General features: G+C 33.5%; 1 pseudogene; it reads right to left on the minus strand.

Annotated features, from left to right (window-relative positions):
* Positions 1-14,658: 14,658 nt before the first annotated feature.
* LOC113235369 lies at positions 14,659-16,792 on the minus strand (annotated as a pseudogene).
* Between the last annotated feature and the right edge of the window lie 52 nt (positions 16,793-16,844).

Below are 16,844 nucleotides of genomic sequence, written 5' to 3' on the forward strand. Positions count from 1 at the left end.
GAATCGAATGAATTTTTGTAAGTTTTCGATTTTTGTTATTAATAATTGTAATTGAATTAATTTTATTATTAATTACAATTTTTGACATATCTAATATTTATTATTTATTAGTTTTCTAACAAAATTTTGACTAGACAGACCGAACTACATCAATAAGTCATTTTTAGTAAGTACCAAATAATTACGTTTAGGTGAGGCCCACCATACCTATTCAATTAGAATAAGTTTTAATTTCACTCCCAGTGGCAATACTTATCTATATAGGATGTAACGGAAAAGTGCTGTACAATTCAATTAGTTTAATTTAAAAAAAATCACGATAACTCCTCGTTACAATATTTAGACACAGTACATCACTAATCTCGTGACTGATGTCAATATTGGCATTGTTGAAGTTAGCTGATGATGGCGTAACAACTTAACGTTCAGTTTATTTGTATTTTAAAATGGTAGAGTATTTTAGAAGCTAAGGGATCCCTAGAACACTTACAATCCGATATTTTTCATAAAGAATCTCTGTTAAATAAATAAATACATATTTCATTTCAAAATTTCCGCTGCTTCTTTCTGTTACCTTTATATTAATGTTTTCTATTTTTAATTATTCATAATTTTGTTTATATTTTATATTACATGTACACTAGTTTATAACCTTTTTATAACTATAAGCTCGAATTTCTAACTACAAACTAAATTTAAATTCAAATTTGGAAATAGAACGGCGAAATTGGCGGCAAAGTTTACCTCTTCGACCCCTATTCTCGAGGGCCAATGAAATGATTTTCGAAATAGGATTGATCGTTTGAAAATGGCAGTATGTCAAGTTTGAAAAAAAAAAATTCAATGAGTTTTCTTAGGAATTACCTAGACGTTGTGTAAAATACTAGATTAATCGCAACTAGAGCCTGGTGACAGTTGCCGTTTTTTAGTGATGTGGTACAAAGGAAACAGGTTTATGTATGTACTTTAATCGCTAAAATATTTGTGTGTGTTTTGTTTCCAACTTTCATTTCTTGTACAGTTATGTAGTAAAGTTGCATTATTTTTTGTATTTTTTTTTAAACTTTTTACTTTATAAGTAAATTAATGTAGTAATGGTACCTGGATAAGTATTTAAGGGCCATTAATAATTTTCCATGTTTAGAAAGTAAATAAAAACAGATTCACAAAAAATCATCAAAAAGTGAAATTAAATAAATGTATAATTAAATATATATAATAACAAAATTCATCGCTAGTCGCGTGATTTATATTTTCCGCCTAAGTGTGTCTTTGTTTGAACAAAACAAATTAAACTTAGATAGATCTTTTTTAACCGAAATCCGTGATTCTTTTTTTGTTGGAAAAAGGGTACCTCCATAGTGGTCCCATTTCATTTTGAAGAAAATCATTCACCTCTAAGGGTGGTTGATCACGCATGAACATTCATTTTTACAAATAGCGCCTAAATTTTACTTAATGAGCAATTATTTTAATGGTTGGTTTTGCTATTCTCCAAGTCAAGGCGCTTTTCTCTCTCAATATACTTTGAGTAGTGAGAACTGATTTTTATTATCTCCTGTGTCAAGTCCTGTATAGTGGCGAACTAAACGTCCCCATATTTCAATAAAACTTGGCAAATAGATGTAATTCCACGTATTTTTGAGGTCAGGTTTTTTAGTACTCTGTACTGAGATTATTTATGAGATCAAGTGACGGGACAAACAAGTCCAGCGCTTAGTGATAAGCAACACGCGTACCCATTATGGTTGTATACCACTCAGAGCTTTAAATCGCATAGATCTGAGGGTCATTGCTACTTCTCCCGTCACCCTGTGCTAATAAGCACAATCAACTTTATCTAATAAACATTATCTCAAAGGCTATGACACTGACACTAACTCTGAGCTTTACTGCTCTGATGTTATTTGGATTTATTCAGAATTGTCAAAGTCATCAAAGATGATCCAATGATAGTTGGGAAGGTCGTCTTTTTAAAAACGGGAGTCTCTGGTCAATGGATATGTGAATGGATGTATGTATGTTTGTCCTGTACGCGTTCCATTATTATTCATCCGATTGTGACAATTCGTGAGCTGTTATGTCCGCGTCCGTGAAAGTTACTGAACCTTTAGATCCCACTGCTACACACGGTTTTTTTCTAGGGTGAAAGCTATCTTTAGCAGAGCTAAGATATTAACAGTTATTTTTCAGTGTCATTGCAACACATTGTTACACGGTAATTAAAATTTGTGCTTTATAAGCAAGCACAAATGTGATAATTTATGCAATATGTTAAAGACTTGGAATATAAGCAACTGCGCGATCACTCTTTGCGTATGCGGCACGTGACATTCAAAATCCGTTTTAGTTTAGTTTGTCTTTTAAAGACAAGCAAAACCGTAAAGTAAATAAATGAGTTAATTGCAATTAAAAATTACAAATAAGGTATTTAATTAATTACTTTTGTAACTATAGTGAAAAAATAGGGTGGTTTGCATTAATATTAGACATAGGTTGATGACTTTACCACCTCAGTCACCCGTGACCATGGGACCTGTAAAGGGTCCGAAACGTTGGTTTGTCTGAAAAAACAAATATGCGCCATTTACATAAAAAATCCGGAAAATAGTTTCATTTCTTAAGTGTAACAATAGCGAAGACCCAAGAACTCGATATACAATTCAAAAATTTTGTTATTTAATCGCCAACTAAACAAAATGCTAATAGAAGGTGTCCCCGGTAACAAAGCTCTTGGTGATCCTCTGTCAAATTATGTAAACCCAGCTAATAACTATAGCTGCACAATAAATTTAAATAAGTAATTAATGATTTCATATTTATATCTTCTTATCTTTTATTTTATAGGGAATGAGACGGAAAATAAATAATAGATGACATACTGGTTGAGATTAGTGAATGACATAGGCAGAATCAATAATGTCGGTCCGAACTGAGTATAGACGCATTAGCAGATTAGTTCCCGTGTGCAGAAGAGTGCATCCGTTTGGTCTCTAATTATACTGGATAGGATGTTGTCTTTCTTTAAATTTATATTTATACAAGTGGTTGATAGTTAATAGGTAACAGCAACGAAGCATATTATTGTAGAGGTACATTGAAGTTATGTGCATATAGAAATAGTGATTATTTTACACAATGCACGTCTGATGTTTTGCGCTTCTCAATGAACTATAAAACCATTGTCAATGCGTGTCCAGTAAAAACAGAGTTCAAATTAAGTTAAATGAATAAAAATAAGACAAGTAAGTACTCACATAATATGCGTTCGGGCTTGGTATGCTTGACTTGGATAGATTATTGCTTACATATATTGTATAGAATATCTGGTGTCTGACATTTACTTAGTTACCAATTTTAGTTCAGTCGTCCGGTGATAGGTGTAATGCCTAATGTGTCAATTTGGAAACTCTGAAGGATGAAAAACAACAAATAAAAGTCTTATATTTATATTTATATGCTTGGTGGCAGAAATAGGTAAGGTAAATGCGGCAGTATTTCTCTGGGTGAACTTCTCCACAAGGAGCTCTACCGCTATGCAATGCTTACATAGGTTACATGCTTTTGTGTTTTATTTACTTATGAATTTTAAGGAGAAGTAAGAATAATCTTTATTATTGAAGTAACATGGCTTCGGATTGAAAGGTTTATGTGCCAGTGCAGATACCTCAAATAGTTACCGCGTTATACAGTCAATAATTTTGTAGCCTATTTTCGCATTTGGACCGATTACTTTGGAACGATTTATTTATTTACCGATTAGCCTTGGCGGTAATACTGTCGTAATAAATTATTGTTTTTTATTTATTTGTACATTTTAGGAAAATTCACGGACAAATAATACTATTATAGTATACTTAAATATGAGTAATCCAATGTCAGTTACGAATTTCCACCAACATTTTTTAACAGTAACGTTCTAAAGTACTCGCCAATGTGTCCTATCTCTTTATAATCGGTTATCCAGTCTTGCTCTAACTCTGTGTAGTATACTCTTGAAGAGGACATCGACGATTTCGAACGTGTTACATTTGCATTACATTTAAATATTCTTCAGATTAATGGAGTTACCGGTTCGAAGAGAAATTCGTAATGCGAAGGAAATTGAAATTGGAAAACTTTTTACAGTACGTAACTTGAGATTGAAAAGTTCAATCGAACTTTTTAAGAATACAAATAAAACTAGTTTTCTTTGTCCACTTCGAAAAAAAAAAGCAAGACAGCTGTATATGTTTAAATTTCAAATTAACTAATAGACGACTTGTATTAAGTTTCACAATAAGGTAAGACAAATTATGATGTATTCTTTTTAGATTTCCATGGACGACTGACTTTTCAAAGTTAGTATCGTCTAGTAATATCATCGATACTCGATGATATTACTAGACGATATATATATATACACACACATACTCGATGAGTAATATGTAACGTCTCGAAATGTAAATAATATATACATAATTAAGATACGCAAATATTTGCAAACATAGAATTAACAAAAAGTTAGTCTAGATTCAAATAAAATTAATAAATAATTAATTTGTACACCACTGTGTACTGGAGTACTAAAGCTTAAATTTACATTCCGTTTCATTTCATTTGTACTCATTTCTGTATAGAAAAGCAAATAATTTTAATTCAAACTTACAAATGCCACTTTTAGGGTACGTCACGTATTCTAGAACTCTACTCAATGCTCAAGTCAGGATTTGAGCATACTTCAGTATGATTTCAAGCACTGGAAATACGACCCTAATGGCAAGGACTTGAGTATGATTTTCAGTGCTCACTGCAATACTCAAGTCCTGACTTGAGTATTGAGTAGAGTTCTGAAATACGACTCTTAGGGTCGTATTCTAGAACTCAGTCTGTCAGTCAGGATTTGAGTATGGTTTAAAGCACTCGAAATCATACTCAAGTCCCTGCCATTAGGGTCGTATTTCCAGTGCTTGTGTTTCAATTGCAATCCTGACTTGAGCATTGAGTAGAGTTCTAGAATACGACTCTTAGAGCGGTTACACACTTTTAGCAGCGATGCAAACGCGATCGCTAATCGTCTACCTTTACACACGCGGTCGACCTTAAGCAGAGATGCAAATGCGATGTAAACGCGATGCAAATGCGATACAAACGCGATGCAAACGCAATACACGCTTTAGATTAATTAACTAATTTATTTATTTAGTGTATTTCATTTTTAAATTTAAAATTAACAAAACAAAATATTGTGCATAAACCTGTACAGATTTTTCGTACATAATTATTTAACATAAGCGACTGTATCGATGCAGTCGCGCGTTTGCATCCATGCAATAGAAAATAAATCGCAAGTGTAGCGATGCAATCGCGCGTTTCACGAGAGCGTGTTTGCACCGCTGTTTAGCAGCGGCTGGCTGTCGCCATGTGTAACCAGTCTTTTCAATCAATTTTCTGAACCAAAAAACACATTTATATTTTGTTTTTACTATTGACACAAAGATTGAACAAACTCAAAGAAAACTTCCTTCGATCCAACTGGACTTGCATCAGTGTCATTTCGGGCTATCTTTACCCACGATACGAGTCAGCAGACCTTAGGACTTGAGTATGATTTTCAGTGCTCATTGCAATACTCAAGTTCTGACTTGAGTATTGAGTAGAGTTCTGGAATACGACCCATAGACAACCACAAATTACACCCAAACTCACGGGAGAAATAAATGTAGGCCATACAAATATTTCTCCCGGCTCGGGAATCGAACTTGGGACCTCTACGTGGCAGTCCGGCATGGTAACCGTTCGGCCATAGAGGCAGTTATATACATATTTGTTACATCATTTTGTAGAAAAAGATGGAGTTTGTGCACCATAAAGATTACTACTCGTAATTCTATTTTATTGAAACTGTATTTGTTCTTATGACACCTTCATGACAAAGTTTGATTTTTCAGTACAAGTATATGAAAAGTACTTGACATATATATAAATCTGAAAAGACCGAAAACTTCAAATAAGTAATAGATTAAAATTAAAATTTGCAAAAATTACCAAAAACATATTGCTTACATATAGGACGTAGGTAAATTTAACCAATTGTATAAATACCTTGCTTGCAATGTTACTTGCAGAAATGATAATAATGGAATGCCGTCCCGTTTACACGACATGCTGTCAACTGATGTCCGTAGGGGGTCGTAGAGGACCCCGTCAGCGTGTCGTTGGTTGATTAACTACTGATCGAGAGAGGTGGGTAGATACAAACACTAAAGTTAAACACAAACAACACTAAAGCAAAGCAAAGTTTAGTATTCATTTAGGTTTCGGGAAGAACGGATAGAATATTTCAATTTTAATTAGATCAAATTTATCGGCGCCATAGGTTACTACATAATTTGAGACGGCGTCAATTATAACACAAAATTTTTTATAAAAAGCTGTTAAAATTAGACACTTTTAAATTAAAATATAATTTGGCAACACTACAGCAGCGGCGAGGCGTGAAAATTGTTGTTAGTGAAGACGGAGCCAAACAAAAAAACACCTAATTTAAGAAGTGGTGTCTTGGCGACACTTAAACCCACTTATTAGCACACAAGTTACTGGTATACTTCATTTCACTGGTTAACTTATTGTACACATAAAATTTAGCACCAAATGTAGTATTTGATAACACCACGGAAGAAAGAAAAGAATGGAAAAGGCATCAAGCAACATTTGTATCAAAACCGGTGTCGCCACATGCACACATTTGAAAACGTAATCTTACATTAGTGCTAAGATAACATAATTTTGATTGGTTATATATAAATTATTAAACGAAAATAGACAATAATAAAAAACTTTTGGTAAAAAAAATTAAAACTTATTTGGATCTAATAAGATTTTATTATTACTAGTCACATAAAAGCTAAGAATCCTATGAACATAAACTTCTTGGAACAAAAGCAAAAAGTTGACAATTTACAGATAGGGATGTGACATTTAATTGATATCGACATTATGTTTCATAACTAGCGGAACATTGAACAAGGCATTGCTTTATACTTGCTATAATTAGGGTTAATCACGGAGTATATGGAAACGGCATTTAAAGCAATTTCATCGAGACTAGCGTAGCTGACTTTCACACGCACACATTTGTTACCAAATACGCATAAGGTTTTACTACACGCGAATATTAATTGATATTATCTACGCAGGCATGTGTGTATACGTAGCTACATTCTACAGTCACAGTATTAATGATTTATTATACTGTCATCGTACTTTCATTAACCTACTAGAATTCCAGTCAATCCGATCACTGGAAGGATTGAAATATTAAAACACAGTCATTATAAAAATCTTTATTCTCCCTGAAATATGATATATTTGTTCAACAATTACCTCTTTCTGAACTGACTGAACATGACTACATCGATAACGTCGACGAGCTTCTCAAGAAAATGAAGATACTTATTTCCGAAGGCGAAGAAGCGTATGTTTCATGAAAACTTGACGAAAATTAACTGACAATGCTTCAGAAATGTTTTCACATTTAGATGTGGTCTATAATTTGCGACTCTCAGTTTCATGTCATATATTACCTGATTAACCAAACGATTTATTTGTTAATGAATTTTTCGGTTGTTATTCATATGTATATAATTTAATGTGATGTCACGAAATGCCTATAGCAAATGGTGCTACATTTAGTAGATACCCAGCTTTTACTGCCTTTTGCTTCAGCCCATTTTCTCCTTTGGAAAGGATCCGGCAGGAAACTAAAAAAATCAATATAAAAACTGCAAATGTAAATCATGCCTGTGATAAAACTAAGAACTCAAACGGACGAAGGTGACATATAATAAGCAAGTAGGGAGATAAGAATGAATGAATGAAATATTCTTTATTGCAAATTAAATTACAGTTAAAATACAATAAAGTAACTTAGATATAAAGATAGTAAGATAATGTGCAACAGGCGGCCTTATTGCTTTGTAGCAATTTCTTCCAGGCAAACTTAGGATTCAAGGATTCAAGGAGAGAATTCCTCAGTCTGATCGCAGAAACGGTAAAAGAGTTGGAATAAAAATTAGAGATATGGGATGTTTAGTAAGAGAATATCAAAAGAGCGAAGGGGATGGCAGAGTGTAGAAGAGTGGAAAATAAAGCGATCTTTGAGATAAGAAGGCGTAAAGGGACAGGACAGAATTGAGTAAAAAAATGGAAATAATAAGAAAATCTCTATGCTGGGGAATGGGTAGCCATTTAAGTTGTGCACGAAACTGGGAGACGTGGTCAAATTTACGAAGTCCAAAAATGAACCTCACACACATATTTCGTTAATCATGTAGATACGGAAAAGAAAATCTCCAATCTCATAAAGTTTTTATTTGACACTCCATGAACTTACGTGCATGGTAAAATTATCGACACTGTACCTCTTCTATCCATATTTCCTTTTTTTTTATTAATATATCGTTTTTGCTTAAATTCAATATTTAAAAAAAGTATTGCTAGTGTTCGGACCAAATATTTTAGTAATCAAAATTGTTAGCTTTAAAATACCTGTAAACAATTTTTTTTTACATTGGTACTGCATGATAAAAAAAATGTTGAACTAAACCAAACCCGGGTTTCTAAATACAGAGTTTCTACATATCGATAATTTGATTATAACACGCGGACCCAGTACCAAGTGTAATACGACACTAGTGCAAGCAATTCACTGACCGTCATTGAAATTGTTCTTTTGACGGCGGCGATGGCTAGCAACCAATGTATATTGTTATTACAAAGTGGCAAGAAAATAGTTTTGTTTCGAAATTATAGTATTGTATTGTTGAAAATATTAGAAAATACAGAGTTTTAGTACTTACCGATGAAATGAAATCACTCCCAGAGTATTTTTTAAGCTTTGGCTTCTTACGCGACATGATAATCACGTATCACATTTGAACGACGACTGACGCGCTGTTGGCACTCATATGTCTTGTGATAAGCTAGGTAACGCGGACCCCGCCCACTAACCAGTCTATTACTAGTATTTATGTGGTCTGTGGATAATACGTTAAAAATTTTAGGCAAGCCATATGCTATATGGACGCCACTGCACTACAGTATGAATTATCGTAATTGCACTATGACGTAGCAAATCGTTTCTTTGTTTTAAGTTTCTTTATTTTAAGTTTCTTCGTAATTTATTTGTCACCCAAGTAAGTTTAAAAGTATGTAAGAAGTTGAGACCTTGGGGGTGACTCACGTAATCAAACTATTACGATATCGTAGCGATTTAGTCGTCGAACTACTTTTTCGTATTCACGTGTGACAGCGAACGTCAATGAGTCCAATTTTAAAGTCGTTCGATCCAAATGTCGTTAAAGCATATTCTGGTATATGAATCGAACTTAAATAAACTCTAAACGACAAGTCATACATGTTCTGCTAAAATTTTGACAGTTGTTTCAATAGATTTTCGACGACTAAATGTCAAATTTCACAATCCAAGATGTCGTTCATTAGTAGTTACGTTCCGATACTAATCATATTTATCAACGTTCGTTCAAGTGATACGTGAATATCCATATTGGATGACTTCGATCGAATCACTACGTAACTTCAACGACATTTTGACAGCTTGTATTGTAAAAAGTACCTTTTGTTTGTGTTTTTCGTTTTACTAAATGTGATTTGTGTTTTCCTGTACAATAAATAATTAGATAAAGAAATAAACAAAGACGTATCTAATTCACAATAATCACGCGATTTTTCTACTTAAATTTATTATTAATTTCATTACATAACAATCGTAATCAGAATCTGAACAGTCTAACATCATTTACTCCGCATTAGCCATTGACTTACAAATAAATGGACGACGGGTCTAATACAACAACCACGAAAAAAATGTCCCAAGTCAACCTATTCGAAATTTAAATTGTTATGTCATCGCAGTATCGCGCTGTCCGTAGAACAAATGAAGACTAAAGCGGAGTGTCGCGCTCTGTATACGATTTTAGCGCCTTACAAGTGCGGACACTTTTTAGCGCGGACCCGACGTCCATATAATTGTAAGTCAATGGCATTAGCATAATAAATTGTTCCGATAATGTAGTTAATTATTTTGGTATTATATTTTCAAATTTATACAAATGGATTGTTTCGGTTATTAATCACACTACACTAATATTTTAATGATATTTAAAAAAAAAATCACTTGCGTTTGAACACGAAGATGTGAATACTTTACAATGAAATCCGATTATGACCTTAAGTTCACCGAAGGGGGCTTTCCCAATTTAATCAGCTCTTGTAAACTTTTTAAGAATCACGTATTTAGGATTTGTCCATACAATTCTCACTTTACCAGGGCAATATCGAAATTGTTGCTGCAATATTGGGGTATTTAACAATAAGTCCGACAAGGACCTGACACAGTTTTCTCCTGTCAAAAGTTTGTTTATTATAACAGAGTATCTATCCGCTTCTCTCGATCGACACGCTGACAGGGTCCTCACCAGATGTCACCAGACGAGAGTAGACGTACAAATGGGATGACATTCAATTAATATCATTTCTTCAATACATAACATTGCAACCAAGTAATTTATACACAATGTGTAATCGTTAAGTGCGCCCAGGCGTTTATTCCCTAAATATTAGAGATATTAAAAAACTTTAAACCGATGTAGGAAGTATGTTACATAGTGAGTAAACTTACATCAATAACTTTTTAAAAATAAAACTAGAAATATACAAAATTCTAATATTAAACGATCCCATACATTTAATATGAAATTCGTTGGAAAGGAAAGGCTTTAGTTGACCTACTTTAAGAGGTATCAATAAGTTTACAGATAACACAAAACTGCTATAAATAAAGTAATAAAACTATGTTATAATTGAGTAAAAATATAATGGCATAGTCAATTATTTGACCAAGTGTGATTTGTTCATAAAAATGAATAAAACTGATCAAATTTTTTTTATTGCTGATCGACTCAGTTTCATGCAAGGATCATTTCATTGTATGAGACGAAACAATATATTGTATAAACAAAGTTTTTTTATACAAAATCAACAACATCTCTAGTCAACTGCTAATAGCTGCAAAGGTACCTGGCTGAGTGAAGCAATAGTTATAGATAATAGAAAAACACCAAAATGGTAGCCAAGTGCTTCAATCGATTATATTCTAAACTTTTATGCGTATTCTCTAACGCTTATATACTTTCGTGGTGGTGTGGAGTTTTCTGGTTTTTGAACAATTCACACACTCGACACTTCAGCCAAATTGATGACATGGACTTGGTGCCTTGGTGTGCAATTATCTCTTTTGGGATAACATATCTCAAAATAAAATTACAAATAAATAGCGACTGACATTATGTCCTTCCTTCTTAGCGGATACGCTTCTATATGTTTTATCTAACTGCACTGCAATCTTCAAATTTATTTACTATTATCATTTTTTTATTATCAATCTCTAAATGTTTCTTAAATCTAAAGTTATAATTTCAAATGCCGTACTAGAAGTGGTTGTAATTGGTTCCCAACTATAAGTTTCTTAATTTGACAACTTCTTAACTTTTCTTACAAATTCCGTGACGTCATTAGTAATTCCTGGTCAGCACTTTTAACTTTTCTCAGCAATTTATTTACAATGTGTAGTCAAATAGATAAATGTTTTTCAATATTACAATTTTAACATTTCTTTCAGGCCATGCAGAATAATGGTGGAAGTCTGCGCCTTTTTATATCCTACCTAAAACTGTTACTTTTTTACATTAAATGAAAAATTGTTTAAGGACGACCATGTTCAGATTTTTTTGGCTCTCCTATAAAATTTTTTCTGAAGCACTTACTAGGCTTTTAACCGACTGCAAAAATAGGAGGAGGTTCTCAATTTGATTATATGTTTTTTTTGTATGTATGTTGCGCGATAACTTGTGACCCGATTTTGATGACTCTTTTTTGTAGGAAAGAGGGTACCTTTGTGTTGGTCCCATTTAAATATTCCACCTCTAAGGGTGGCAAACTAGGGGATAAATCCGATTTCGCGCAGTTTTCTGTAACCGATTGCAATAAAACTTGGCAAAGAGGTGTAATTCGGTTTTTTTATAAAAAAGTTACAATCCAGTAAAGTATTGGTAAGTAAATAAGCTGTACGGTAAACTAAAAACGTGCATTGCAGACCACGAATAACCTCTTAAAATTTTTCGCAACCATGGTAAAATGACCCACGTAAGATGTGTTGGTCATTTCAAAATGGTTGAAAATGATTTTTTGGCTCATCACTAACTTCATTTTTATAATGTAAAGTCACGATAGCCTTTATTACACTTGATTGCCACGATTACACTTGATTGCAGCTCTTCATTTGTTATATTTGAATTCGAACACTCTAATACAAGTGACTATGAAGCACTAGCTAGTCTAATGCCCTTTTAATTTTGTCAATATCCACCGAGAACCGAGAGAGTAGTTATATTTTCCAATGTCTCTGTAATGATACTTATTTATGCATTATACATTCTCTTGTTGAGCAAAGGGGATGCCTGTCCTTTAAAACTCTATTGTCAATAATAAGTTATAAAAGGTTTTACGCGGGAAATAAGACGCAGCTCTACCTCAGAGAGACAATTTAACTTTGGTGGTGCAACAGCCAAAAATATCTATATAATTATTTCAAAAATAATTAGATGGGTGTCATTGACTTTTTATTTGTAAGTTAATGATGGGTGTACTGATTTTTTAACAATTTGGTGGTGGTGGTCTATTGCAACAATTAATACGATCAGGAGCATTTAGTGACATGGTCGTTATAGTAATAAATAGGATGGCGACTGTTTCTTATGCAAAAACTTATTACATACTTAACAATCCGTGTATCGCACTGCTATTACAATAGTGTTATAACTCAAAAAGAGGATTTTCTCAGAATCGATGAAAAACGAATTACTCACTTCCAGCAAAAAAAATATTAAAATTTATATGTTATAGTTTATTATAGACACTTAAACAATTTATCAAATATATTTAACAATAAAATGGAAAAAGTAATTTCATGTTTTTCAATAAGGATTATTTTGGCCAGAACTAGCTCACACAAAATGTGTCTCATTTTGAGTTAAGTTGATGTCTTTTCATTCTTTCTTACAATATTCTAACGACGGTTATTTTGAAATGTAGAGGATCAAATTTTTCGTTCAGTAATGATTAATATTAAATTTCACATATTTTGAGTTACAACACTATTGTAATGGCAGTGCGATATGCTACTTGAAAAATCACGTCTTCCACTGTTGCATCGTTACTTGTAAACAACTGCCGCCGGACACGGGACTGTGATCTTATAGACATTAATCTTTGTTCACGTGCGATTTATAATTCATTATTACGAGATAACATTGCATGCTGCTTGCATTGCATTACGTGATACTTTAATGTGTTGTATCTCTTTTCGTTTAGCTAGCGTAACATAAATAAAACTAACCTCACTATTTTGATATTTTTTTATAGCCTATGACACTCACAATCAACACAATGTAACGACACTTTAAATGTCAAAATCCATCAAGCCGTTTAGGCTGTACAGCGTGACATAGAAATGGACATACATACATACATTCGACGAGTAAAAATCGACGTTGATTTTGGAAAGGTTGAGTGTTTCGAAAGAGAAAAGATAACAATATATGAACAGCCTTTTGTTATATAACATAATTAGGAATATTATGTCGGTAAATGAATGAACATTATTTTTTGTGACAAAATGATAAGCTTTTTTTACCCATTTTTGAGTTTGAATGACTACAAAACATGTGAAATAATATATTTTCATAGTGGATCAGAATGTGCTGCTTTGGTGACAGTCAACGATATTTATGTGTACTATGGTGACGGTACTCTCTTTTTCATACTTAAGCTGACTTTCCACTGCGTGTCTATTCACGGTACGGGCGTGCTTGCGCCACAGGCCTACACATGTGAGCCTGAAAACTATGCACTTTTGAGATTTTACGATTTCATTAATGCTGCCAGTTCGATTTTCTTATAAAATGTCAAATGGTCCAGTTTCTGATAGAAAATTATAAATAATGTAAATTAGATACGAGTACTATACTTACTAACTATACTAACGCAATACTTAATATTAGGCATATTATATTAGCTATATTATAATTACTCTTCAAAACATATGAGCGTATGTAGGTACCTCATTACTTCATCTAATGAGGCAAAGAATCATTTTATGTTTAAATTATAAACACATTTAAATCTGCATTAACATTTATCATAAATAGATAAGTTAATTGGCTACACAAAATGTCGTCTAAATTGGTTAAAAAAATATTTGTATTTACATGTTTAAATCAATTCTTTATTGTGTAACATTGCAATCAAGTTCATGTGAAGAAATTTGATAATAAACTGAATCTATACATTTTTAATGTACATATTGTATTTTAACCTACATTGCGTTTTTTGAACTTTTTTGCAATTTGAATACTTAACGAGGATTACAACGTATCTCGTAATTCATTATAAACTTTTCATGTGTGAAATAATAAATACTCAATTTTCGTGCAACTTAGTTACAATCAAATTCATTTTCCATGTGCTGCTTGTGGTACTATAGTGCTAGTAATAATATAGCTTAAATGCCTGAAATAATCGTTATTTGATAGTAATCTGGTCGATTTTAATAACAGTTAATTCAATTGAAAGGAATGTTTTCAGCAGTACTTATAGGAAGTAAACATGTGTTTAGATTTATCAGTCATGTTTTGATACATTAACAAATAAAATTATCTTGTTTATTAGCCGTTGTCGAGGAGTCTGCAAGCGATTCTATGTAGACAGGTAAGTGATGTGATGTAATGATACTGTTTTTGAGAGTATTTAAGTGATAGTAGGTCTACTGAATACATAACTAAGATTTTCAAAGTTTTTCGTTATAAAGTATACAAGCTAAAAAGGCCTTAATTAATAATAGTGGAGGATTGACATAGATTACATGAATAGTAATATGTAAGGAGTATCCATAATAGTGACAAGCTTGAGACGAATCTTGTTCAAAATGTCATCACTCGTTAACTTTCTTCTAGGGAACAGTAGCAGCAATTATGGCGTCGTGTACAGGAAGCTTAGCTTTCAATGCCCAGGTTGGAGAATTGACTTGTCACTGTCACCTTTTCGTGACCCCTGTATGTTCGCTGCTCCATATACTTTCTGCAGGTACTGATAAACAGCGGGTAGGTTCCACGCGCCACGGGCAAATCGACATTTAGGACAATTTACAGCGCTGGGGAATTGAATCTTAGGATATTCAGGGTCTTCAGTAACATCTCCAACCAGTCTAAGGTTCACTTCGTTATGGGATATCCAAAGCCATAGAATGGCTTTGTCGTTATCTTTTACATCAAATAATCTGTTTCTTGCTGCCATTGCTTGGAAGTGTTGAGCACATTCAGTACAACCAAAGAAATGTTTTACATATCCATGCATTGCTTGGAGCACTTTAGGACCTTCCGTTAACGCAGTTAAGGTTGCAGCATTCACAGTTAATGTGTGATACAAGGTCCACAATCCACAGGTGTATCCACGGTATTTTTGCTGACTTCCTTTGCAAGCAATGTAGTCCAAATTGGAAGTGTATACAGGTGCATGAGTAACTTCCAGCCTCTTCACCATTTCATAAACATCATTACCATTCCATCCTGTGTTTGCATTTAGAGTGTCATGTAATTCCACTAGATACTCTTTAAGATTTGCTCTAGCTGGGAAAGATGTTATAAGAACTTTTAAGTAATTCAATAATGCTTGCAGTGGTTCTCCATCTAGTGTTTTATTCTATATGCAAACTCATTTTTATGGTTTTTTCCAAGTCACTATAGTAGACAGTGTCAGGTTTGGGGTCAGATATTTGATAATGGTCAAATTTATTCATTTCTTCAGTAACACGAACAGGAAATGTGTAATTCTTCGACTTCAAAAATTCATTAATAGCTTTAAGAAAGTCTCGTTTCTCAACACCGGCAGTTGTAAGTGGTGCGCTCTCTGAAGTTCGTTGTGTATAGGCAATAATACTAGGGAAGCGGCTGACTCCCGCTACCTGTACTAATGCGCTGTTGTTAAGCACCCTCTTCACCCAACATGTTCATAGTCATTTATATCCAAAGCAATTTCCGGTCCAACTGTGGAGTTTGCATACTCAAATACCAAGAACACGTAATCAGTACCCCTTGGAACATCACTTAGTGCTGCAGAGTATGAGTCATATGAAGCAATGCCCAGTGGAGGGGCAAAAGATAATCGTCCTGCCAGTTGCTCCGCCTGCATTTTTGATATAATATGCATTTTTAACTTTTCAGCTACGTTATCAGCTTCAGACAAAATACTAATTTCGTCACCAATGTTATCATTTCCTTTAACATAATTCTCATGAATGTAACGGATGGAGGGGAAAGTCCTAATATCGAACTGTCTATAAATTTCAAGATTCTCTTCCACAGAACAGTCAAATACTTCCAGTTTAATAATGGGCTGCCATGGCACTATTTCTGCAGCCAATCCCTTATACTTAGGTGCGAGTGCTTTGCAATGTCCACAGTAGGTATTATAGAATTGTATCACTTGAGCATGCTTTTGGCCATATACTTCCCTTTGGAAATTCTTTGCTGTCAATATGACGACATGATCGGACTTATTGTACAGTCCCTGTTCATCGACATCGTCATAGTTGACGAGCACGGCACAGTCTACTAAATAAAAAGTAAATACGCAGCACACTATAACGTGCCAGTAGGTCATGTTGTATTACTCCCTGGGACGAAGTGTTTTGGTCAGATGATGTGCACGCTCTATCGAAGACTGCAATA

The sequence above is a fragment of the Hyposmocoma kahamanoa genome, unplaced genomic scaffold (assembly GCF_003589595.1).
Source record: "Hyposmocoma kahamanoa isolate Upper Pololo Valley unplaced genomic scaffold, ASM358959v1 87, whole genome shotgun sequence".
Classification (NCBI taxonomy): Eukaryota; Metazoa; Arthropoda; class Insecta; order Lepidoptera; family Cosmopterigidae; genus Hyposmocoma; species Hyposmocoma kahamanoa.